The following is a 25,083-nucleotide window of genomic DNA, read 5'->3' as shown; positions in this document are numbered from 1 at the left end:
TTTCCTAACTCAGGTCATTCGGAATAGCTACTAGAAAAAAATTACTCTATGCCACTGCCAGTGGAAAAACTAAATTACTTTACAATAAATCAAGCTTAATTTTCCAAAATGTCAAAGATGTTTTCTAAAGAAATATTACATACATTTCCTTAATTTAAACCAACTGCACTGACCAACTCAACTTTTCCATTTTAAGACCACTATCAGCAAGCCAACAAGCAGATAAACACAAATGCAAATGACAAGTGAGAAAACCTAACATTTGTTTTCCTATTACCAAATTAGATTAGAAAATATAATTTAAGAAAAGTCCAATTCACCATAAAATTTAAGCTATCTTTCAGAGGATTATTTTAAACTTAAAAAATCAAAGTGGTTTGTAAGTCAAAAAACATTTGGTATTTCTAGATTCTTCAGATTCAATTATATAACCAATGCACTAAATAAGTACTATTTTAGAGATGCAATTATAAAAGCAATTTCATTTTATCCTAACTCTTCTCTTAATTTTTATTCAATGTGGTGATTCATCTTCCACCCCTGAGTGAACACTTGGGATAATCCCCATGGTTTTTCTAATCATTTTTATCTGATATAATACCTATAGTCACTTTAAAACATAAAAATCTCAGTTTGGTTTTTAGAATATCCAACTTCAGTGGTATGATGGCTTCTCTTCCCCAGCTAGGATCTGCACCACCTGGGAAGGAAGTGTTTAAGAAAACCTGTCTTCTTTCATTCAGTTTTCTCCCTGTCTTTCCTAGTCATTTTCATCCTCTCCAGATTGGAAGGGACCAGAGATAAAGGATGAAGATGAAGATGGAAGTGAGGGGAACAGGAGCACTCTACCTGAATGGTTCAGTAAACTGGCCTTACCAGCAGAAACTTACATTTTAACAACCAATTAAAATGACTTCTTCCTGAGATGAAGGGATGCACAGCATTCTCTCCAGAGAAACGCCCCTTGATAAAAATCCTTTCTCTCATTGAATCTCCAACAATTACATTTTTTTATACCCTCAATGTGGGTAAGGAGTTTAAAAGTCAAAGGTGGACTTCAAGTTTCTTCTGAAAATCTGGCATCTCGGTGCTCATTTTAGCATCCATATTTATTATTATAGGTCCCCTGCTGAAACTTACATTAAAGCAGGGGTTCTCATTTTTCAACTGTGGAAGTATTTCTTTTAACATTATTGTAAGAAGTATACCTTTTTTAGTACATCTTTCTTTGTAACAGAGTTCTTAATCTTGAATATACCACATTACTTTTAATAAGGGCAGATCAACAATATAAAAGTATGAACATTTAAGGATACTGTGTAATAAAAAAGGACTTGAAATGTGTATAATACTGAGTTTGAAGAGGCCTTTCCCTAAAAAAAGGAACAGCTGAATGTGCAGATAACTTCTTGGATTATGCATCAGAATTACTTGAGAATGAAATGCATTTCAGGGAAATGAGTCATTATGAAGCCACATGCTAACTATAATTATAAAAACAGACTCAAACTCTTAAACCACTGATGCACTGATAAATAAAAACATAATTTTATCAGAATCTGAAGCTATATAGAATCCTGAGAAAGTTGCAAGCAAGAAATAAAAACATGGCCATTATTAATGGAGGATCTGACGTGCAGAGTTCCTACTTCTGGCTTTCATTGTTCTGTAAGATCAACTGAAGTAGGGTGGACTCAATTAGCAAAAATAAAAGGAAAAGTACTTTAGCTATTCAGCTTTTTCTACAGTATATAATCCTTTTAGGGAAAAAAAAACCCTAAAAACTTGAATTGTAGGTCACAATTACAACATATCACCAATTAATTTTAGAACATATTGACAAACATCATATTATTTTGTGTTTTGAAAAGCTGGAATGATTTTGTAACATTAGAAAGTATTAATAAAAGGTAAATTTTACTAAGAGTTTATTTTTTATTGCAAGATGTTTCCCGTTCATTTTCTCCTAAAATTAAGTTCAGGAGATAGCCACTTTTTAAATTCACATTTTATAGACAAGCAGACTAAGGCTGAGAAAGATTAACTTCCTCTCCCAAGGTCATTTCTATAGGAGCTAGTATTCAACCCAGGTAGTATTACTTCAAAGACTACTCTGAAGCATTTTGTAATTTATGACTAGAGTATTCTGGAATAGTAGAAAGGGCTTCAAAAATTACTGCTTACAACATTGTTCAGATCAATACAAAGAAATATTAATGAAGTTCGAAAGACAAAAATATGACAATATTCTACGTAATTAACAGTTTTTCACATGCTCTATATGTACTTTCACAGTTGCTGACCATACACCAACATAATGTAACCAAATGTAAGCATTTTTTTCCCTCCAGATTCATTCTTCAGAGAGTACTACATAAGTGCAAAATACAATCCAATAAGAAAAATGGTTCCTAAATAGCTTTCCGCCAAAAGCATATTATCAAAAGGCACTGAGTATCTGAAAACTAAAAAAAAAAAAACAAACAAAAAAAAAACAACAACCAAAACCCACTAGCATTAATACAGATCTAACTGCAAGAAGACTGCAGAGGAATTCGGTCTTCAGCTCCAGCCTACACAAGGCAGAGGCCACCTCCAAGGGTGCCAAAGATACAAAAGTACAAGGGATGATTCAAATGATGAGTCCAGTCTGATTAGATGGACTTTCACAGGAATTAATATGAGTCAGTTCTTGAGCAGAAACACTGAAACAAGTATGAAAACCACTTGGGCCTTCAATCAACAACTACCTTCAAGGAGTGAACCAAGAAATGAACACTGCCCCTCCACACCCCAAATCCAGACTCCACATCAGGCTTCACTAATTAACAGAAAAGGTCTACGAATCATAACTAAACAATTTCTGGACTACTGAGCTCACTTCTGGGTGAAATATTTAAAGAATGATCAATACAAAAAGGACCTGAAGATAGAACTGAATAGAAAAAGAAAACAGGAATGCTTAAAAGACTTACAGAAGCATGATAACATTCTTTCAATATCTGAAGTCATTTCATCTTTACAGAAGTATTTATTTTCATTATTCTCAAGGAATAGAATTATTGCCATTATAAAAAGGAATGTTTAAGGGCCAAAGCTGTTCCAAAGTAATAATAGGCTGCACTGGATTGGAGTGAAATCTGTCTGGCAGTGTTTCAAACATGGCTCAAATGGTAGAAATGGGGTGGGTGCAAAGTCTCAAAACTTAGGAAGGCCATCTGCTTCTAAACTGCTACACTCCCCTCAAACCCTGAAATGCTATTATTCAATATCAAGAGGGATGGAATTTTTTTCCAAGCAGCCAACATAAGAATTTATCTATCTAGCTCCAAATCTCTATCTTAGTGGTAAGGAGTTCCAGTAGACCAAGTTTAAAAAAAAAAAAAATTAAGTGCTCTTCTAAGAAGGGAAAAAAATCCTACTCGCAAATAAATGTCATTCTAGGAGTTTACACATTCATACACAGTGTGTGTGCATGTGGATACACACACACGCATACATAGTACTTGAGTGGACTGCAGAAGGTGGAACAACTATGTGAAAGCTGCAGTCTTTTGGAGAACGACATTCATTGCCTTTCAGTGATTACAAAGGCTTAAAAAATTCACTAGCCAGAAACAAAATGTAACTTCCTGGAGTAAAGAATGTCAAAAAGTCTGAGTAATTCAGTCCAGTGAGCACATTTCAAACATCGCTGATATGTGGCGAGACATACATGGGACACAGGAATGCAAGGAGTGTCATGACTTCCTGCAAGGCAGGAGGAGGATGTCATGGAGCTGCCACAACATCCTACCTGCTCAAGGACAAAATAATCTGGATGTGCAGGAACTGTCATGCCAGTTATATACATAATGAATATTGTGAACCATATATTATGAGTGACTTAGATTTACCTGGTGCCTGAAGTTAAAATCTGGAAGTCATACTTCAATAAATGACCTATTTTCTCACAGGAAAGTAGACCATTCTAACAGTATCTGTGAAATGGTTTGATTTCATAGAAACCAGAGCAGGAAGTAATCTGTCAGTCCTTATTTTAACCCTGCCTGCCACTTAACCACCTTGCAAACACCCATCAGTGTTCATCTCAGCTAGAAATACGGCCCACATTCAACTGTAAAAATAAGATTACCCTTACTCCCTAACTAGGTCAAGAATGGCACATCATGCCTCATTGTTCTGCTCTCTTGCTTAGAGAAGACATTATTACACTCTCAACACACTTTAAGCCGAATCCAGGCTAAATCCTATTTATCTTAATACATCTCTCCAGGCAGTCACCATCCATCAATCAGAACTGGAGCACAGATGAACCAACCTGCCAACTCTGCCCTGGGTAGTTAATTGCTGCGAACTGCTGTATCTTTACCTCTGTGTGTTTGATCAGCTGTGTCCAAGTCTTTGCGACACCATGGACTATATAGCCTGCCTGACTCCTCTGTCCATGGGATTCTCCAGGCAAGAACACTGGAGTGGGTTGTCATTTCCTACTCCAGGGGATCTTCCCCACCCAGGGAACGAACCAGGGTCTCCTGGATCTCCTGCACTGGCAGGCAGATTATCTACTACTGTTAGACAGTTAAAACCATGCCTTTTACGTCTCCAACAATGAGCTACCAGTTTAAAACCCATGTATACCAATTATTTATTGAAGGCCGCAGAAATAATGGTTCTATTACGGGGATTAGTCATGCACAATGACTTGTAAAACTTCCATATCAAAAAACAATTTTAAATTTTATAAAGAGGCATTATTACTCAAGTTAATAGAAAAGACAACAACAACAACAAAGTGTGCTTATCCAAACCCATAAGCATACTTGACATACTCTACATTTTGATTTAAAATACAGTTTGCTAAACTTTGGAAAATATAATAAAAGGAAAAAAAATGAACAAAAAGATCCATGATTCAGTTACCAGAAAGTAGTCACTATTAAGTTTTCCTGGTACTCGGCAATTTATATTTTACAAGTATATACTTAATACCAAACACAGTTATCAAGGACTTAAGGGAGTATGTTTCAAGTAAACTTTCTCATTTAGTTTGCTAAACAGTCCCTATTTCAATGATCTGTATCAATATTTAATAGTATTGCACATATGAATCCTTATATACTAAAAAAAAAAAAACTTAGTTTATCACTTACTTTACTTTCAACTGTTCTAACATACCTGCAGGTAAAATGTGGGAATATTAAATTCACTGAGATAGAATTACTGGGTTAAAAGATAAAACCATTTTCGTATGAAAGGATTTTTCAATATCTGCAAATGGACTAAAGTGATATCCCTCATCAATAGATTAAATAAAAACCATATGACCATTTCAATAGATGCATAAAAAGCTTCTGACAAAATCCAACATCCATTTGTGATAAAAAAAAAAAAATCTCTCCAGAAAGTGGGCATAGAGGTACTATAGCTCACCATAATGAAGACTTCTTGAAATACATTACCAAATTCCTCTGTAGTGAGGAGTCTGCCAATTTTATTCCCATCAGCAGTAGTGATTTTGTGTCTACAGTTATGAGAGAGATTGGTCCATATTTTCCTTCTTTATTTTTTAAAACTTTGTCAGTTTGAGGATTACGATACTTCTAATCTTATTTAACTTATATGCAGAGTATATCATGCAAAATGCTGGGCTAGATGATTTACAAGCTGGAATCGAGATTGCTGGGCAAAATACCAACAACCTCAGATATGCAGATAATACCACTTTAAAGGCAGAAAACAAAGAGGAAATAAAGAGCCTCTTGATGAAGGTGAAAGAGGAGAGTAAAAAAGCTGGCTTAAAATTCAACATTCAAAAAATGAAGATCATAACATTTGGTCCTGTCACTTCATGGCAAATAGATGCAGAAAAAGTGGAAACAGTGGCAGATTTTCTTTTCTTGGGCTCCAGAATCACTGCAGATGGTGATGGCAGACATGAAATTAAAAACACCTGCTCTTTGGAAGACAAGCTATGACAAACCTAGACAACATATTAAAAAGCAGAGACATCACACTGTGGACAAAGGTCTGTATAGTCAAAGCTGCGGTTTTGTGCAGCAATCACGTACAGATCTCTGGAAGTTGGACCATAAAGAAGGCTATGTGCCGAATAATTGATGCTTTTGGACTGTGATGCTGGAGAAGACTCTTGAGGGTCCCTAGGATACAAAGGAGATCAAACCAGTCCATCCTAAAGGAAATCAATCCTGAATATTCACTGGAAGGACTTATGCTGAAGCTGAAGTTCCAATCCTTTGGCCACCTGAGGAGAAGAGCTGACTCACTGGAAAAGACTCTGATGTTGGGAAAGACTGAAGGCAGAAGGAGAAGGGGAGGACAGAGGATGAGATGGTTGGATGGCATCACTGACTCAATGGACATAAGTTTGAGCAAGCTCTGGGAGTTGGTGATGGACAGGGAAGCCTGGTGTGCTGCAGTCCATGGGGTTGCAAAGAGTCAGACATGACTTAGTGACTGAACAACAATTGCAAAAAAAAATGATTTGGGCCATGATGCTCCCTTCTGCATTTTCTGAAAAGTTTTGTATATATTAGTATTTATTCGTTGAATGTTTGATGGCATTTATTAGTGCAACCAATTGAGCTTGGAGTTGTTTTTAGGGGAAGGTTTTTGATAATGAATTATAAAAACAGATATATGGCCATTTGGAATTTTATTTCTTCCTATATCAACTTCGTAAGTTCTATTTTTCAAGAAATGTGACCAATTCCTCTCAGGCTATTGAAGTTTTTCACAGTATTCACTTACTATCACTTTAATGTCTGTAGGATCTGTAGTGATAATACTTCTTTTCATTCCTAATATTGGTGAAGGAAGTTGGCCTTAGGAAGCATCACTACAAACAAAGCAACTGGACGTGATGGAATTCCAGTTGAACTATGTCAAATCCTAAAAGATGATGCTGTCAAAGTGTTGCACTCAATATGCCAGCAAATTTGGAAAACTCGGCAGTGGCCACAGGACTGGAAAAGGTCAGTTTTCATTACTATACCAAAGAAGGGCAATTCCAAAGAACATTCAAACTAATGCACAGTTGCACTCATCTCACACGCTAGCAAAGTAATGCTCAAAATTCTCCAAGTTAGGGCTTCAGCGGTACGTGAATCAAGAACTTCCAGATGTTCAAGCTGGTTTTAGAAAAGCCAGAGAAACCAGAGATCAAATTGCCAACATCCATTGGATCATAGAAAAAGCAAGAGAATTGAAAAAAAAAAATCTGCTTCATTGACTATACTAAAATCTTTGTGGGGATCACAACAAACTGTGGAAAATTCTTAAAGAGATGCGAACACCAGATCACCTTACATGCCTCCAGAGAAATCTGTATGCAGGTCAAGAAGCAACAGTTAGAATTGGACATGGAACAACAGACTGGTTCCAAACTGGGAAAAGAGTATGTCAAGGCTGTATACTGTCACCCTGATTATTTAACTTATATGCAAAGTATATCATGTGAAATGCCGGGCTGGATGAAGCACAAGCTGGAATCAAGATTACTGTGAGAAGTATCAATAACCTCAGATATGCACATGACACCACCCTCATGGCAGAAAGTGAAGAGGAACTAAAGAGCCTCTTGATGAGGATGAGAAAGGAGAGTGAAACAGCTGGCTTAAAACTTAACTTTCAAAAAACAAAGATCATGGCATCCAGTCCCGTCACTTTATGGCAAATAAACAATGGAAATAGTGACAGATTTTATTTTCTTGGACTCCAAAACCACTGCAGATAGTGACTGCAGCCATGAAATTAAAAGACTCTTGCTCCTTGGAAGGAAAGCTACGACCAACCTAGACAAAGCTATATTTTACCTAGTAGTCATGTGTGGATGTGAGAGTTGGACCATAAAGAAGGATGAGTGCTGAAGAATCTGATGTTTTTGAATTGTGGTGTTGGAAAAGACTCGAGAGTCCCTTGGACTTGCAAGGACATCCAACCAGTCCATCCTAAAGGAAATCAGTCCTGAATTTTTATTGGAAGGACTGATGCTGAAGCTCCAATTCTTTGGCCACCTGATGAGAAGGACGGACTCCTTGGAAAAGGGCCTGATGCTGGGAAAGATTGAAGGCATGAGGAGGAGAAGGGGATGACAGTGGATGAGATGGTTGGATGGCATTATGGACTCAATGGACATGAGTCTGAGTAAGCTCTGGGAGTTTTTGATGTACAGGGAAGCCTAGCATGCTACAGTCCATGAGATCGTAAAGAGTCGGACATGGATGAGCGACTGAACAAGAACAAAAATTAGTTATTTGTGTTCTCTTGTTCTTGCTCATTTTAATCAGGAATAAGTCAATTTTGTTGATTTTTTTCAATAAGCCAGTTTTTAGCTTTATTAATTTTCTATTGCCTATCTTGTACTTTTCTAATTGTTGCTGTTCAGCAACAAAACATTTTCCTTCTACTTATGTTTATTTTGCTCTCCTCCTTGTAGTTTCTTAAAGTAGAATCTCAGACCACCGATTTGTATATCTTTCTCCTTATTAATACAAGCACTTAAAGCTCTCAATTTTCCTATAAACATGGTTTTAGCTATATTTCAAATATTTTGATGCTGTATTTTAATGCCATTCATTTTCCAATTTTGTGATTCTTTGTCACACAGAAGCTTCTTTTTGTCCAACACTTTACATATATTTGGAATTTTCCCTGAGAGATATTAAAACCTATTGTGATTATGAAATTCTCCTTCTCTCTTGAATTCTGTCAATTTTTGCTTCATGTATTTTGAGGTTCGTTATTAGTTATATTGAAGAAGAAAATGGCAACCCACTCCAGTATGCGTGCCTGGATAATTCCATGGTCAGAGGAGCCTGGCAGGCTACATACAGTCCATGGGATCACAAAGAGTTGGACACGACAGAGCAAGTGAACAACAAATCCTTTTATTATTATGAATTGCCTTACTTTTGTAATACTGGGTCTTGTTTATATATATATTTTAAAATATAAAATACTTTTAAAGTATTTTAAAATACTTTTTAAAAATATATTTTATTTTATTTCATTTATCTTTCTATCCATAATTCTCCAGTACAAAAGTTTTAATTTGTATTATTTAATGCAACCCACCAAAAGAACAAGCCTCCTTCACAATATGTTTCTAAAAATTTCTTTGTTATGCTAACAGTTTATTCTCCCAGATGAGATTGACACGTATAAACTTCTACAAAGTAAAACAATGATAACTTTGATTGAAATTATGTATAAATTAGAAACACACTTGAAAATAGAGGGCTTTTTTCATAAAATTAACTCTTGCCATGGAAAGCATCTTTTCATTTATTAAAATTTGCTTTTATATCTTACAGTTTTCTATTTTCAAATTGATTAGCCTAACTTTGAGAATAAAGAGATACTTTGGACAAATCTTTGGAACTATTCCCACTTTTCTAATTATCTCTGTATAGTACATACACTGATTAAAATTGCTAGAGCAGTAGTTCTTAGTCCTAGCTGCTCGTCAGAATCATCTATATAACTCTGCAAACACTCAGTTTTGGCCCAACACATTCAGTAAGTCTACCCAGTTTCTCCTAAGTATGCTGATGCCCCAGTCAAGGATAAGAATAACCAATTTCTTGCTTATCTCTACATTTTTCTACCATTATTTCAAAACTTAGTGTTTTATGCTTATTCTCTACTAGGTAGATCTCTAGGTCACTTACTTTTCAAGCAGCTTTTGGATGGGAATGCTTTCTATCTGTACTAGTCTTTAGAAGATTTCAACTTCCTTCCTACATTTACACTGTCTGGGTAAAAACATTCTCAAGGGGCCATCCTAAGAGTCCTTCCGTATCCAACAGTATACAGGAGCAAGTCCAAAGCCAAGGTGGACTTTCTCCCTTTCAGGTAAGCCTCCTGTTTTTCTGCCTGATTAAGTCCATTCTTTCTCCATCCTTAAAATTAAGAAATAACATTTAAGATTATTCCTGGTGTTGGCTGGCATGTTCCTGGCATGTGGCTTTTTCATCTAGAGACTCGGCTACATCTTGGTTACGGCCATCCATCTCATTTGTTCTAGTCTCTCTGCGTGCATGCATGCTCAGCCATGTCCACCTCTCTGCAACCCTACGGGCTGCAGCCTGCCAGGCTCCTCTGTCCATGGGATTTTCCAGGCAAGAACACTGGAGTGGGTTGCCTTTTCCTCCTTCAGGAGATCTTCCTGACCCAGGGACTGAACCTGCGTCTCCTGCATGCAGTTGGAGACATTTTTTTTTTTTTTTTTACTGCTGACCCTTTTTGAGGAGCATCAATTTTTCTCCAGCAGATCTCCACTCTCTGTGCTCCACACACATGTATCTTCATTTCTATTTTGCTCCTTTAATCCCTTCCTACAGGTTCTGGGAAATCCAAAACTTGTCAGGGATTCAGTTTTTTTTTCTTTTTTATAGTGCCAATTTTTTCCCCCCTCTCACTTCTAACATATATTTTCATTTCCCTAGTACATTTTAAATTCTCATGACAACCATATTAGGTAGGTACTGCTGTCTTCACACTATAGATAAGAACAATGAAGCACTGAGTGGGCAAGGGGCTTGTCCAGGGTTGTGCGGCTAGAAGAGGTGCAGCCAGGACTCTCTCCAGCCTCCAAGATACAGGCTCCATTCTGAGAGTTCTTCCCCGTAGCTTTGTAGCAGTTGTCTCTCCATCACAATCTGGCTTACCCACCATTCAGTCTAATTTCAGAGCCTGTATTTCCTTGAATTTTAAGACACAAAGCAGATGCTCTCTAAAATACTTTCTAAAATTTACTTCTCATGTTAATTTTTGTCAGATGGAGGTTGTTACTTTGCATTTCAAGTGTTATTTTCCTTGTTCTGTGCTGCAAAACTCTTCATAGGCCTTAGAGATTTTTCTCTTTTTCTTCCTAGTATCTGCTGACTCCATTTTGGATCAGTAGGAGTCAACCCAGATCTGGTTTTTAACCATCAGCAGGTAGGTAGAAGCTCCCTGAATATCTTTACTCTCCATCTGAACTGCTATTAAAATTCTACTTGAATATGGGGAGCAGTGAGCAGACGGGTGCAAGCTTACACTGCAACGCTGCTTTCAGCTGAGAAGAGTGACAGCCCCCGCGCGAGAGGGCTCCTGTTGCGTGGCCCCCACCCTGCGTGTTAAGGACAAGGAGTCTCTTCAGCTGAACTTGTTCCCTAGGCATGTCTTTGGCATCCTCGGTCCTGAAGGAATATCAGGCAGTAGCCTGGACGCCCAGATAGCTCCCTGGTTGTTGCAGCAATCCTGCTTTCTGACACTTCTCCTTTGTGTCACAGAAGGGATTTCAATTGGCAACTCCCTACTTATCCCCTAGCCTGCCCTCACCTCCCCAGATCCTAGGAGGTAGGAGTGGGTTGGCTCTTTCCAAGTTACAGGTCCACTTCCTGAGAGGGCATCACAGGGACCCAGGAAGTGAGTCAGTCCTCCTTCATCTCAACATTCTACGGAGCAGATATTCTTTATTTTCCAGGTTATGGGGAGTGCATCTGTTGACAATGGGCTCAGCGATCAAGGTACACACACTCAGGCGGGCTACTTTACTCCCTTGGGTCTTCTCTGGTTTCATAAGAGCATACCTAACCCAGGAAGTTGTCACTGTTTTTTTGAAGGATTAAATGAAATAACGCAGGGAAGGCACTTGGCTCGGTGTATGGAAGATAGCATGTGTGTAATAAATAATGAAGTGAAGTGAAGAAGTGAAGTGACTCAATCGTGTCCAACTCTGAGACCCCGTGGACTGTAGCCTGCCAGGCTCCTCCGTCCATGGGATTTTCCAGCAAGAATACTGGAGTGGGTTGCCATTCCTTCTCCAAGGATCTTCCTGACCCAGGGATCAAACCTGGGTCTCCCACACTGCAGGCAGACTCTTTATGGTCTGAGACACCTTTGATGTATGCCATTTTACTAATAACAACATTCTTTCTAGCTTGCAAGTTTTTGCTTATTTTTGTATCCTTTAGCCTATCTCCTTAGAGAAATGAGAAGTTAGAAGTCAGAGGCCAGTACCAAGTCAAGTCACCATGTTAGTTATAGCTCCAAGACATTTACTAAGCTTCTAGTACATTGGGTGATTGTGTTCATCTGTGCATTCACACCTTTAGAACTATTCTGCCTCTTCAATTGCATCATAATCCTTAAGGCAAAAGTCCTGTGCTCCTAAGGGTCCATTATTCTAGGCACTGAGGGTGTGTACTGAGGGTGTGCTCATGAGATGCTACACAGGCAGCAAAAGCGACTTATCATGTCAGTTGATGGAAATGAACTCACCATCCAACACTTAAAGGCATACGAATGTGACATTCCAGCAATAGAGAAGGCATAGATAATACAGTCCTCTGAGATATTTTTAAAAGATTACAGTGCAAAATACAAAGACCCAGAACAAAATACAATAGAATCCTATTTCAATACCACTCTTTAATACATGAAACTGGTTCTAATGTAAGTTCAATGATGTGTTCTCAAACACCACATTTACAGCGAGAAGATACTGTTTAGGCATTAACTTGATAAGCTTTGCCCTCATTAATGGATGCATTTTTCTACTCTCAGGGTAAATTTAGATGTCAACATGTAAAGATTCTATTTGTAGCCTTACAGTAACAAATGTATACTAGCCATTCATTTGCTGAAGCTGTAAATCGTATCTTTAAGTTTTCTAAAGTTTCTAGATACTAAATAAATTGAAAGAATTTTTCCAATAAAATATATAACCCCATCAAAAAACCTATCAAAATTTGTTACTGTACAGTGAACTAGCAAAACAGCAGCTGCTGGAAAACACTGCTTAGAGGAACATCTGTCAGAAAATATGTTTCTGATGATTAAAAAAACATAAAATTGTACTCAATCATAGATATTAAAGCATTTGCAAATAAGACTTCTGTAGAGTGGTCGGAGACTATCCAGAGAAGCAGTGACCACTTCTGGGGACTGAGTATTTCTGTACCAAGCACACTGGCAGGAATTTGGCAGTTATTCTCCTTCATGTTTGCTGGACCAAATTCCTGTTTTGAAAATTCTCAAACAGGTTTTTCTCCTGTTTGCACGTTATTCACACTATCATGACTGCACTGAAGCATTTTCTGATTTGGCTTCAATTAGCTAGAACTTTGGACTCATAATAAGAAAAACAAAACCAGCATTAAACGCCTTGTCTAAAATGAACATACAAGTAGTTATCCAAACAAACAAAAAGAGACCAACCTCAAGAGAAAGGAAGGTAGCTTACTTGAAAGATTTCATTATTTTTGGAATAACATAGTTTACCAATATGGTAATTCCAGAAATGCCTACTTATTTGTGATTCAGGTGAAGAAATGTGCAAATAGTGGTGGGTATGGGAACAGTGTAAACATAAGCTTACCCTTGCAAAAAAATTTAAAAAGTGAAATACCAAGAAAGAAAGGCAGTGTTGTCTCCTAGGGACAATACAACAGATAATTTCTGTGGGCAGAGATTGCAATTAAAAATTTAAAATATGGTCCCTTTTATAGCTGCAGGAAACGTAAGCTGGTGCAGTTAAAAATAAAATTCCCCAAGACATAAAGAGGGAATGACGGTGACAATGTGCTCCCGAGGCTGCATCCCCTCCCACCTCCCAGTGGATCCAGCCTTGGTCACTGAGAGCAATTCACTGATGCAAGCCCTGCTGAGCATCTGGAAAACATAAACAGAAAGGCCTCAGCATTCTCACCTTCTACCAGCTGAAGATGACTCACTCCATATCAGCAGCCATCAAGGGAAACGGAATGTCGACGATTTGAAAGCAGTCTTCATTCAAACTCCGTCAGTAATCTGACCACCATTAAATGTTTCCCAATCTAAAAGAAACTACCTTCTGCTACTTCTTGCAGCAAACCAGAAAACGTGGCTCACTACACTGATCTCTGGGCAGCCCTGGGAGAGAGCAGAGTCCCTGGAGGGCAAGTTCCTCAGATGCCTGCAGTGAAAGATGATGTGGGGTGCCTCTGAGATGGTGGCAGATGTGCAAACTTTGGGTCAGACACTCCTAGTTTCTCTTAAGTCAGAGTCAGGGATCTAGCAGGCAAAACGTGAGGGGAAGAGCTTATCTTATTCAAGGGACAGGCAGATCTCAGCAGGAGAAGTTTCACTGGCAGGAAGAGGATAAGAATCCATTTCAGACCACACAATTTCATCTTCCTGCACTGTATTTGATGCAAGAATAGCTGTGAAAATACTTTATACACTACTAACTGTGGTGCACAGGTTGTTTGGTATTACTAATATAAAGTTGAATAGGTCATTTATCGCAGGTTTGTGGTAACTCACATCGTGAAAATGTTCAACTACTTATGTTTCTGCTAGATTTTTCTTTCTGCTTTACATCATTTATTCACTGAGAATTCATTAGGCAACGTCTATGCATAGGCCATTTTCCTCTAGCAATCAGCAGCTCCTGTCTTCTTTATTCTGCTTTGTGGGCAAAAAGGAGAGAGAGTAGAGTTTCTTAAATAGTCTGTAACAGAGAGTAAATTACAGAACGCTGTAAACATGTGCTAGGCATTATGAAACAGTGAGAGTACGGCATCTCCTCCAAAGGAGGTTAGGCCAGGACGAATGGCAATCATTTCCTGAGTCTCCAACATGATTTATGATGGGCTATGATCAATTTCTGAGAAGAGTAAACCTGAACTATTATTTTTAAAGCCTATTCTTCTAAGAATCCATTTTCTCTTCTCCAAGCTCTGCCACCCACTTTCTCAGTGAAAGTGAGCTTTGGTCTGAAAACGTCTGGGGCCTCAGGCTAGATACACTCCTTCTAGGTGGCACACGACAGCGCTTGCTAGAATCTGCTGCAGGAAGGAGGCCAGGACCCTGCCATTACCGCTCCCTCTATCCCAGAGCTGCTACTGAAGGCATCTGCTTCCGTCCTTTAATATCCTTAGTCTCCTATTAGTGTTCCTGGAGAACACAAGGACAGTAACAATAACAAAGTTAGGATGGGATTAAGGTCATTCCCCCTCTGCAGAAAACATGTCAGTTCTTAAAGTCTGATCAGTTGGACAGAAGTGCTGTTCAAGCAGAACTAAAGCCTGTGGTCACAGCCCCTCAGCCAGAGCAGACAACACTATCATTCATGCTGAAGACAAGCATTCTCATCTGATGATGACTACAACATCAGATGATGCTATGAACCTCCCGGAAGACACACATCCCTACAAGCAACAGGACTAGGAACAGGCTTCCACACACACTCGTTCAACCACTGCTGCTAACCAACAGGAAAGGATCTGGGTATTTACCTGTCTCTGTGCTTTAGTAAATGCCCCCAGTAGGAATCACAGCCACAGCACTGGTCATAGCCATCCTACCTTCAAACTGACCAACCTTACTAAGCACCAGAATTTATAAGACAGGAGCCTTCAGAGCATCTGAGGCATCATGACAGTTGTCTGAGCTGACCCAGTACAGCCGTGCATTTAGGAGATCCCTCTAAAATATCCTCATGCTTGACAGCAGACACACGGACGGCTTTGCCTGTATAGTCTGTTTTTAAATATTGGTACCAGGCACATGGATACTCATAGCTGTGTTTGAGAAGTAAATGATAACATGCACTTGAGATTAAGCCTAGCATCCACGACAGTTCCCCTCCATTACATATAAACAACTGTACCAACAGAAAAATCTACCCAAATGACCAGAACATCAATTTATGCAAGAAAAGATGTTCATAGCCCATTTCTAAAATAATTCTTTTTGAAGGTGACTTAGTACCAGTCTTAATATTACTATTTCTCAATGTTCAAATGGCCCTTACAAACAACAGATTTTTTTTAAACACACAAAGAACACATATGGCATATAAAACCGGCAATCAAATTCACTTTATGTCCAGGAGGATAATAATGGAAGAACAGTGATCTGTTATAAGGGTTTTGCTATGATTCTACTGAGTCAAGGTCATGCTAGGAGGCCAAGAGCAAATGCTTGATGGATGTCTTCTAAGGTCAATCATCAGCACTACGATACATTAAGAACCTACCCTACAATTAATAAACCTGTGCACCCACATCTGAGGGAAAGGACAAAGACACAGTGAAACAAATTTTGCATCTAGCATTCCTATTCTTTTCTTCCCCTTCAAGAACTAGATTTGAAAATAAGAGTAAAGAATTAAAACTCGAAGTATATAGCCACTGGGACGAATGCTGTCCTCAGAGCTGATGCATTATTTGGAGGGAGAAAGGGCCCAGGGAAGCATCAGAGTCACTAAAACTGCTGACGGCTTTCCAACAGCACCTGCTTCATTCTCCCTTTAGCACAAAGCCACGCCAGCAGCATCAGAACCACTCCTTGCTGGCTCAGTGACTCTGGAGGCTGCTTGACCCCCTCAGGAAATAAACTGAGAAAGCAGCCATTGTTTTTGTTTCACAAGAAGGTAACAGGAGCTTGCGACCCCATGGACTGCAGCCTATCAGGCTCCTCCGTCCATGGGATTTTCCAGGCAAGAGTACTGGAGTGGGATGCCATTGCCTTCTCCAATATTTAAACTACCTTTTGTAAATGAACAGCCTAGATTACCAAATGGTCAAAGAATCCTATGGGCTAGGGAAAGGCTAATGATGTTTCAAAATGTAAGCTTTTTTTTTTTTATAGGGTAAGGTAAGGTATAATTCTAACTGTGGATGAAATATGTGTCACTTAGGACACTTTCAGGTAGCATCACCGACTCAATGGACATGAACTTGAGCAAACTTTGATAGTGAAGGACAGGGAAGCCTGGCATATAGCAGTCCAGGGGGTCACCAAAAGTCAGATACAACTTAATGACTGAACAATAACAGGGCACTTTCATTTTAAATTCCAACACTTGGAGAAAGATAAAACATAAAATGACTTCTCAATGATTTTAGTGCCCCTCTTCACTGAGAACTTTGCCATCATCCAGGAGGCCCTAAATTGTGCGGATGAGCAGAAGGGTCAGAGCTCACAATGTCCTAACATCTTTGGCTCCAATAGCCTTCACCCCTTTTCCTCTCCATCCAGGGCAGAGCTCAAGTTTCTCCAGATGCTTCTGTTTTTTCAGACCATTAGTTCTCAGTACTGTCAGCATGGCTCCACCCAGAATCTGCCATCTGTGTCTCTCAGGAGGCTGAGCTGTGCTGAAGCGTCAACAGCCTATTTTAAAGCCAATATACATTTGAAGTCTCCACACTCACCTGGGCTCAAGGAGTCAAGGCTACTAGAGGTTCAGTGAATGATAACAGATCGGAGGAGGCCTATGCACCATGAGTCTCTGGTTCCATGGCGGATATTCCAAACCTTCTCTGTGCTCCTAACCCATCCTCATCCCCTCACGGCTCTCAGCCTTGCTTTCTTTCTTTCTTTTTTTTTTTTTTTCCTCATTTCCAAATGAAGGATTTATAGGTGTTACTGAGTTGGAGCACAGGGCAGATGACAGTGAGTTGGACTGAGATTTTAAAGAGTTGAAGGTGAGTTGAAAGCTATTAAGCTGCCCATGAGGTCACTTAGAAGCCTACCACCCAACAGAGAAATTCCATCCAACACAGCACAGGCACTGATTGCAGAAAAAAGGAACAATGTCACACTTCAGTTCAGTTGCTCAGTCATGTCCAGTTCTTGGCGACCTCAAGAACTGAAGCACACCAGGCTTCCCTGTCAATCACCAACTCTTGGAGCTTGCTCAAACTCACGTCCATAGAGTCAGTGAGGCCATCCAACCATCTCATCCTTTGTCTTCCCCTTCTCCCCCTGTCTTCAATCTTTCCCAGCATCAGGGTCTTTTCAAATAAGTCAGTTTTTTCATCAGGTAGCCAAAGTATTGGAGTTTCAGCTTCAGCATCAGTCCTTCCAATGAACACCCAGGACTGATCTCCTTTAGGATGGACTGGCTGGATCTCCTTGCAGTCCAAGGGACTCTCAAAGCTTTCTCCAACACCACAGTTCAAAAGCATCAATTTTTAAAAATTTTTTATTATTTTTTTACTTTACAACATTGTATTGGTTTTGCCATACATCAACATGAACCCGCCACAGGTGTACATGTGTCCCCAATCCTGAACCCCCCTCCCACCTCCCTTCCCATACCATCCCTCTGGGTCATCCCAGTGCACCAGCCCCAAGCATCCTGTATCCTGCATCGAACCTAGACTGGCGAGCCTTGCTTTCTTCTTCATGCTGGAGATCATTTTTTTCCCTTAGTACTCTCACAGTTCTGTTCCCTCCCTTACAGTCTTTCTCAAAGGAAACTATTTATTTTTCCCACTTCTTTTCTGTAGTCTATCTATGCCTTGCTTTTCCTCTCCAAATCTTTTCATCTCTAAATTGCTACAAACAGTACTCTGTGAACAGTACAGTTTCTTGTAGGACTTCCCTGGCGGCCCAGTGGTTAACTCCACACTTCCACTGCAGGGGCGTGAGTTCAATTCCTGGTAGGGGAGCTAGGACCCAGCATTTTTTGTGGCTAAAAAACCTACTTCTCACAGACTCTTAAATTCCACTGCCACTAAAAAATTTACCCTGGGTCTTTCAAACCCAGAACAATTGGTAAGGATCAAACTGAAGTCTTCATCTTCTCCACCAAGCACCTCTTACCACACCCTGCTCTGGTTATGGCATCACCACAGTTCACCTGCAACCTGACTATCAACAGGTAATTGCATCCCTTTCGTTCCCACGGGGTCAGTCAAGACCTAACATTGTTGCTGTTTAGTTACTGATGTCCGCCTCTTTAAGACCCTGTGGACTGTAGCCTGTCAGGGTCCTCTGTGCATGGGATTATTCAGACAACAATACTGGAGTGGGCTGCCATTTCCTTCTCCAGGGCATCTTCCTGACCCAGGGATGGAGCCTGCTTCTCCTGCATTGACAGGCGGGTTCTTTATGGCTCAGTGGTAAAGAATCCACAGGCCAATGCAGGAGACTTGGGTTTGATCCCTGGGTCAGGAAGATCCCCTAGAGAAGGAAATGACAACCCACTCCAGTATTCTTACCTGGAAAATCCCACAGACAGAGAAGCCTGGTGGGGTACAGCCTATGGGGTCGCATAGCAGCCAGACATGACGTAGCGACTAAATAGCAACACCATCCTAGCCACCTCTTTCTTACTCAAGCTGCTTGTCATCTTTCTCACCAACACTTGCAATGGTCTCCTGCTTGGTCTCCACATCTCCAGTGGTGATATCTCACCAATCAGTATCAGTCTTTCTCTTTGCTGACCAAAATGATTACCTGGAAATGCAGGTCAAAGATATCACTGTATTGCTCAAGAGCTGTCAAGAACTCTTCATTACTTAACAGTTAAGCCCAAACCTCATCAAAGTCTTCCATGAGCTGACCCGTGTTCTCTCTCTCTCCTCTCATTTTTCATATTCCATTGCCCACCTTCTTTCCCTTCATCTCCTAAGCTCTGTGTTAACTATATATCCTTATTTTCAGTATTCTTGCTGTTCTAACATCTAACTCATTGATAAGGGGAAGATTGTTCCTCTCAGGGCTAGTTTGTACAAAGAGCAAATGACTATTTGCAAATGTGACTTTCCTGTGCAAACCAACCAATCTGCAGCCCAAACCCCACCCCTCCCCACCTTTATCACCTCCTGTATCAAACCCTCCCTCATTAATAAACCTACTATCCCCCACTCTAATCACTCCAGGAACAGGTTTGGACAACAAGTGGCAGTCCCTATTTCCTGGAGCTTTTTGAAATTATTCAGACTACTCAACACTAAGCCTGCTTTCCTCACTTTATACATTCCTTCCCACAGAAACCATAATAAAGACTTTCTGCCCCTCTTGCTCCCCTGCCTCAGACTGACTCTGGTGCTTCCCCACATGGCCCTTCACGGCTATGCTGTGCTTTCTATTTCTCAGGATCTAAGTATAAAAAAGTTCTTCCATCATGGCAGTCATTGCCATGTCTGCATCTTATCATATCTGCTTAAAACAAATCCAGGGTAGTGAGCTACCCTGGTAGCTCAGTGACAAAGAATCTACCTGCCAGTGCAGGAGACCCAGGTTCAATCCTTCCAGGAAGATCCCACATGCCACAGAGCAACGTGAAGCCCATGCATTGCAACTACCGAGCCTGTGCTCAGCAGCGAGAGTAGCCCCTGCTCACTGCAACTAGAGAAAACCCCGAGTGGTTGAAGACCAAGCACAGACAAAAATAAATAAATGAGACCAATCCTGGGTACCTTTTAAAGCAAGTTCCAACCACAAAACTATTCACAAGGCCTTCAGTTCACCATGCTGTTTCACAGCACTGTGTAGACAGCTGCTGTTGTATTTTTCCAGTGAGACTGAGTTTCGAGTTCGTCTCTCTCTGTAAAGCTTTCGTGACCACACCTGCCCCAATGCCCAATCCTTTCTCTCTGTGCCACCAATGTCTTTTGTATAGAGCTCTCAGCTGAACACCTGTGATTCCACCTTAACACTGTTATTTGCTTAAAAATGCCTCTTTCTCCTCCTGCTGCTGCTGCTAAGTCACTTCAGTCGTGTCTGACTCTGTGTGACCCCACAGACAGCAGCCCACCAGGCTCCCCTGTCCCTGGGATTCTCCAGGCAAGAACCCTGGAGTGGGGCCCTCCTCATGTTTATCATGAGTACTGAGCTAAGTGCACAATAAACAATGAATTCTTTATGAATTAGTTTAAATGCACATCAGGGTTTCCCAGGTGGTGCTAGTGGTAAAGAGCCCTCCTGCCAACACAGGAGACATAGGAGAAGTGGGTTTGATTCCTGGGTCAAGAAGATCCCCTGGAGTAGGAGATGGCAACCCACTCTAGTACGTTTGCCTGGAGAATCACATGGACAGAGAAGCCTGGCAGGCTACAGTCCACAGGGTTGCAAAGAGTCAGACTCAACTGAAGCGACTAAGCACAAACATCGGTAGTGTTAGTACTGAGTAGTGCTAGTGACTAGCTTTGCTCCTTTGAAATAAAGCTTTCTGATTAAGAATTTCCAGCTGGAAGAAAAAAGGTTAATCAGGAACAGCTTTGTACACAGCTTATTCTCAGCCATATAAACTATTCAAAGAAACATAGACAGAGATAGATAGACTAGATCTTAACATAGCTTAGTCAAATATATGGACTTCAGAATGTATTTTGTACATACATTTGACTAAGAGTATGTGATATAAATTTAGAATCCATAATATCTCTAAAAACTAGAGAGAACAAACTGATTCTGAGCTAGCTGAGAACTTAGGCTAATTTTGTTTTTTTCCTCCCTACCTAGGATTCTTATAATCCACTCCAGGTAGGAACTGATACAAAGCACAGAGTGGAACAAACTGATCTCTCTTTTCTTCCTCATGAGAGAGAATTTAAAATTTCAATGCAGGGTTGTAAGAATGCAAGGTAAGTACATAGTTTGAGAGAGAGAATATTTACCTATGTCAACATGCTAAACAAATATAAAATTAACATTTAAAATGAAGAAGTGTTACTTTTTAAAGTGCTAATCATAAATTTCTCCATCTTAACATCTGTAGCAGTCTCATTTACAGCATTCAACTCTGTTGCTTTCAAGAAATGATGAGCTTTTATAATTTGTTCCATTTTCTTTTCAACACAGGAACAGGAACACACTAATTCTTTGGTCCACCTGGAAGGTGTTAAGTTGGGTTTACTTATCTTCCCTCACAGCTCAGGTGGCAAAGAATCCACCTGCAATGCGGGAGACCCTGGTTTGATTCCGGGGTCAGGAAGATCCCCCAGAGAAGGATAGGCCACCCACTGCAGTATTTGTGGGCTTCCCTGGTGGCTCAGGTCGTAAAGAATCCACCTGCAATGCGGGAGACTGGAGTTCAATCCCTGGGTTGGGAAGATCCTCCTCCCATGGAAGAGGGCATGGCAACCCACCCCAGTATTCTTGCCTGGCGAATCCCCATGGACAGAGGAGCCTAGTAGGCCATGGTCCACGAGGTGGCAAAGAGTCAGACACGACTGAGTGACTAAGCACATACCTACCTGTCTTCTCAGAACCAAATAATTCTGGCCCTTTAAAAGCTACACAAGCAAAAGGTTAAGGTTTTACTTTTTCAGAGGTGCCTCTTCGAAATGCCTCAGAGTTATACAACAGGGTTCCAATTTTCCTACTCTCTTCAGATAATTGCCAGCATTAATAGAAGGAAAAAGAGCTTACAGCGCTCACATCCTCAGGTGGAATTCTGAACACAAGAGGGCCAGAAACTGCTGTGCATGGATGGATGCTGTAACTTCCCAGCCTCCTACAAGGGACGGCTGAAGCTCCATCTGAACAGTGTTTGCAGGAGACAGCCTCCCACTGAACCCCAGGGACAGCACAGTGAGCTGTGAGGGTGACTTGTCCACAAGAAAGATGGGCACGCTAACCTGCACAGCTCTTGTTCCTTAAAGCGACTGGGTCTGGCTGAGACTGCAAAGACACTGAAGCTTCTAGGGAGGGAAAGCCATATAATCCAGTCCAGGATACAGACTCTGGTTTCCAACTGCCTGGATCTGGATGTTGGTCCTACAATTTCCTAGCTCTGTGACCTTTCCCAAGCCTCGGTTTCTCAGGTGTAAAATAAAGGTAATGATACAAGCCACAGAACTGCTGTAAGTCTTAAAGAGATCATTAATGTACAGTGCACAGCATGCTGCTTGCCACAAGGACAAGTGTTCAGTTCTGTTGCTCTCAGCAACAGGAGAATTTATATACCACTTATCAAGTGCCCAGGCTAAGACTGGGCCCAAGAGTTGGTTATAGAAGGCTTCTTACCAAGGTGATGCTTCTACTTCTTCCTGCTACTTCAAGTTTTAAACACAAGCCATGCTCTTGGATTGTTCTTCTAACAGATTATTTTTAGGGCAGTTTTATATTCACAGAAAAATTGAGAAGAACATGCAGAGATCTCCCATACACCTTCTGCACCTACGAACGCACAGCCTCCCCCATTATCAACGAGTCTCACCACAGTGGCGTATTTGGTACAACTAATAAATCTATATCGACAAAACATCACGGGAGGTACATCATCTGCCTTTGGGGTTACTCTTGGTGTAGTACATTTTATGTGTTTGGACAAATGCATGACATAAATCCATCATTACAGAATCCTATAGAGTGGTTTTGATGCTCTGTGTTCCACCTATTCACCTCTCTTCCCCCTCCTCACTCCTGCCACAACTACTGATCTGACCATTTCTGTGTTGCCTTTTCCAGAACTTTGTAGTATACTTGGAATCATGAAGAATGCAGCCTTTTCAGACTGGCTTCCTTCACTAAGTAATCCTCACTGAAGTTTCCTTCGTGTCTTTTTATGGCTTGACAGCTCATTTCTTTTCAATACTGAATAATATTCCATTATTTGGATGTATCCCAATTCAGCCACTGAAGGGCATCTTGGTTGCCTCCTGGTTTTCTAAATTATGAATAAAACTTCTATAAACATCTCTGTGAATGTAAGTTTTCAACTCCTTTGGGTAAATGCCAAGGACCATAATTCCTGGAGTAGGTACAAGTATGTTTAGCTTTGTAAGAAACCTCCAAAGTGGAGTACCAAAAGAAGCTGCACCATTTTGCATTCTTATCACCGATAAATAAGGATTCCTGTTGTTCCACAGCCTCAGCAGCACTTGGTATTGCCAGTGTTTGGATTTTGGCTCTTCTCATAGGTGTGTAATGATGCTAAATTTGTATCATTTCATGGGGTTTCCCCCATTATATTTTTCTTTATAAAACTGAACAAGGTGATCTTTAAGAATACAATGGAAATAGTTAATAAATGTAACTCTTGTACAAGATAACCTAATTCTCCAATTTACCAATGTACTTTTCAGAGAGACCAGAGCCAGTCTTTGCCTGAGTAGACTTAACCTGAAGGAATAAATCATAATTGAGAAATGGAATGAGACTTCTGACCAACATCATTTGAGTCCTTGTGTCTAGTCAGACCTTGAAGCTAGACTTACTGCTGTAACTGTTCAATTATATGAGCCAATCTATTTCTTGGGAATTATCTGGTTTCTGTCATTTGTAACAACAACAAAAAAAATCTCAATAACAAGGCACTGAGCTCCACACTTTCATAACACCACCACCACCACCAACAAAACAACAAAATGTTCTTTTTCAACATCTGCTAGCCTAATAAACTTTGTTTTCTCACCACCATGAACCTTCTCTGACAGCCTCTTTTCCAGATTTTGTTTGCCACACCAGTGCAGCATGTGGGATCTTAGTTAACTGTTTGAAGTTCAAACCTGTACCCCTTGCATTGGAAGCTCAGAGTCTTAATCACTGGACCACCGGGGAAGTCCCTTCCAGATTCTGATTTCTACTTCTCTTGTTTTGGTATACCTGGCTACTTTCTTTGCTCTAAATTCTTCCTCATTGGCCCTAACCAGTGTCTTCCAGTCAAGAAAATGCCAAGTAAAGGACTAGGCATAATCCTTATAAAAAGGATGGTCTAAAAGCCCCAGAAAGGGACATCCACCTAAAGCTGCAGCCACAAGGTCCCCCATCCACTGATCTCTGCCTGCCTTTCCAGTCTCATCCCTTACTGCGCTGCCCCTTAATCTAGCCCAGCTGAACCCAGCCAACCTACACAGATCATGAGAAGAACAAATCATTGTTTAAAACAACAATGGTATAGCTTATTATGTGGCTACAGTTAACTGTAATATTGATCTGTGCTGTGCTGTGTCGCTCAGTCATATCCGACTCTTTGCAACCCCACAGACTGTAGCCCACCAGGCTCCTCTGTCCATCGGGATTCTCCAGGCAAGAATACTGGAGTGGGTTGCCATGCCCTCCTCCAGGGGATTTTCCCATCCCAGGGATCGAACCCAGGTCTCCTGCATTGCAGGCAGATTTTTTTTATCACCTGAGTCACCAAGGAGGCCCACGAATACTGAAGTGGGTCACCTATCTTCTCCAGGGGATCTTCCTGACCCAGGAATCAAACTGCAGTCTCCTGCATTGCAGGCAGATACTTTACCAGCTGAGCTACCAGGGAAGCCCAACATTGCCCTAGGGGACACAGTCTCCTAAGGGAAGACATTCTACCTAGAGGCAAGCACAGTGTGACAAGATGCTTACCTCTTT

General features: G+C 40.5%; 1 protein-coding gene across 1 annotated transcript in view; it reads right to left on the bottom strand.

Annotated features, from left to right (window-relative positions):
• Nucleotides 1-25,083, bottom strand: part of CTTNBP2 (cortactin binding protein 2) — a 172,562-nt gene that overhangs the window by 107,247 nt on the left and 40,232 nt on the right.

Source organism: Ovis aries, chromosome 4, assembly GCF_016772045.2.
Source record: "Ovis aries strain OAR_USU_Benz2616 breed Rambouillet chromosome 4, ARS-UI_Ramb_v3.0, whole genome shotgun sequence".
In the NCBI taxonomy this organism is placed as follows: Eukaryota; Metazoa; Chordata; class Mammalia; order Artiodactyla; family Bovidae; genus Ovis; species Ovis aries.
Note: the sequence above shows the minus strand (reverse complement) of the source record. Positions and strands in the feature narration are given on the sequence as shown.